Source organism: Leptonychotes weddellii, chromosome 3 (assembly GCF_054177405.1).
Source record: "Leptonychotes weddellii isolate Sample4059 chromosome 3, ASM5417740v2, whole genome shotgun sequence".
Taxonomy (NCBI): domain Eukaryota; kingdom Metazoa; phylum Chordata; class Mammalia; order Carnivora; family Phocidae; genus Leptonychotes; species Leptonychotes weddellii.
In genome coordinates this window covers 18,658,380-18,660,697 of record NC_138371.1, presented here as the reverse complement: position 1 = coordinate 18,660,697, position 2,318 = coordinate 18,658,380, and the positions used below count along the sequence as shown (strand labels likewise).

General features: G+C 54.0%; 1 pseudogene; it reads left to right on the top strand.

Moving 5' to 3' along the window:
* Positions 1 to 1,302: 1,302 nt before the first annotated feature.
* LOC102740731 (protein FAM89A pseudogene) lies at positions 1,303 to 2,033 on the top strand (annotated as a pseudogene).
* Positions 2,034 to 2,318: the final 285 nt, after the last annotated feature.

Genomic DNA, 2,318 nt, shown 5'->3' with positions numbered 1-2,318 from the left:
CCAGTGCCCCTAAAGCTATTTCAGATGGCAAGACTAAGGCCATAGCTCTGTCTCCTTGGGGAAGGGAGAGGGCCTGTCTCTGCAGATTGCCCCCAAACAGGCAATATAAAAAGAGATGCATTTGCTGAATCTGAGCTTGGCTGCTCTAACTGAGACCCCAAGCAATGGTGGCTTCAACATAATGGAAGGTCATTCCTCTTCCACCTACTGGCCTGGGCTCACATGGGACAGAGCTCCTGCCCAGCTCCATAGAGTGGCGGGATCAAGTTCCTTCTGTCTTGCTGCTCCATCAACACTAGGGTGTCGCCCTTGTTCACAGAAGCCACCAGGTTCATGTCCCTCACCGTGCCCTCCCAGCTTCTCAGCTCTCCCATCTGCCATGTAACCAATTCCCTAGAATATATTCCCAAGCTGGCTAAGTGTCTAGGGAGGTTCCCGCTCTCTCGATTGGTTGTTGACTGATACAGTCTGTGATCTGAACATTTTAAGAACCACAGGGAGAATGGACAAGGGAATAGACACCCCCCCCCCCCATTGCAGACATCTCAAGAAGGGAGATAAGATAGATGAGCACTAGCATTTAGTACCTAGATCTGAGATGGGAGAAATGTCTGGCATGTGTTTGTTGTCAATGAGTAGGTAGTTTGGGCTCATGAAGCTGCAGAGCTTCAACCTGGGTGGAGGCTGTGCCACTGGGCTCCTGAGTGGGGGATCCAAAGACAGGAGTGGACTCAAAGAGAGTCCACTGGGGTAAGGAGGAAGGTGGAACTCAGTAGGCGGGCTGGAAGAAGCAGGAGTTGATGCCAAGAAGGATCAAAAAGGGGCAGGCAGTGGGGCACTCAGGAAAACCTGCCTGGATGTCTAGGACATTGTAAAGAAAAGGGGAGGGCAGTAGAGTCAGTAAAGAGAGGTGACAAGAAACTCCTGGATAATGAGGTAGGTCAGCAGGAGTGATCAGTTATGGTCCCTGTTATAGGCTGAACTGTGCCCCAAATTCATATGTTGAAGTGCTAACCCCCCATTACTTCAGAATATGATCATATTTGGAGATAGGGTCTTTAAAGAGGTAGTTAAGGTAGAATGAGGTCACTTGGGTGGGGCCTGGTCCAATCTGACTGGTGTCCTTGTAAGAAGAGGAAATTAAGACATGGCAGGCACAGAGGAAAGACCACATGCAGACACAGGGAGGTGGCAGCCATCTGCAAGCCAAGCAGTGTGGCCTCAGAAGAAACCAAGCCTGCTGGCACCTTGATCTTGGACTTCCAGCCTCTGGAAATGTGAGAAAATGCATTTCTGTTGGTTAGGACACCCAGTCGGTGGTGTTTGTTACAACAGCCCTCACTGACTCATACAGTCCCTTATTTACCAAACCATTTTGATCCTTCCCTGCAACCTTCTCCGGGAGCATTTTGCCCTGATTAAACTTTTTGCTTCATTTTCATTCTCTCTTTTTTCTTTTACATTTTAAGAAAATTTAAAAAACACATAAAAGTCTAAAGAACGCTAAATAATGGCAGGCGCGTGGCCGGGTCTGACGCAATGAGCGGGGCCGGAGCGGCGCTGGGGGTGGCAGACGCGGTCCGGGGGGCTGTGGGTGGACGGGCTGCCCCCGCTGCCCAAGAGCCTGAGCGGACCGCTGCACTCTGCGCAGAAGTCACGCATCCAGGACCAGCTGAGCCGCGGGGGCACAAGCAGTGGGCGGCGGGGCCCGGGCCGGGGAGGAGGTTGCTGCCCGCCAAGCCTCCCAACCTGGACGCCGCGCTGGCCCTGCTCTGCAAGGAGATGGTTGGCCTCCTACAGCTGGGCATGTCCTTGCTCTGCCAACTCCACGGCCTCTACGAGTCCATTCAGGAATATAAGGGAGCGTGCCAGGCTGCAGTCCAGCCGGGACTGCACTCATGCTCAGGAGAATGGCTTCATCGATGAGGAGGAGGAATATTTCCAGGAGCACAGCGCCCTCCACGATGGGAGAGGACCTGTCTCTGCCTGTCTCCTCGCTCTCCGGCAGCGACTGGATTCTGGAGTCCATCTAGAAAGGGATCTCGGCGGAGAGGCCACTGCTGCTACCAGACTCACTGTCAGCCTCAGCTTCTCCTCTCGAAGAAGGCTCCTCTGCTCCTCCATCGCGGGCAGTCCCCGGGCGCAAGCCGCCAGGGCTGCCAGTTTAATTTGGAGGACATGCGTGGCAGTCTGTTGCGACGGCTGGAATTTCTGCCTAGGTGGCCTCGAGGTGCTCAGCGACGTGCTTGGCACCGCGGTATAGAGACACTCCTGCCCACGAGTCCTATCCATGCTGGGAATCTAACGGGAGGATCCTG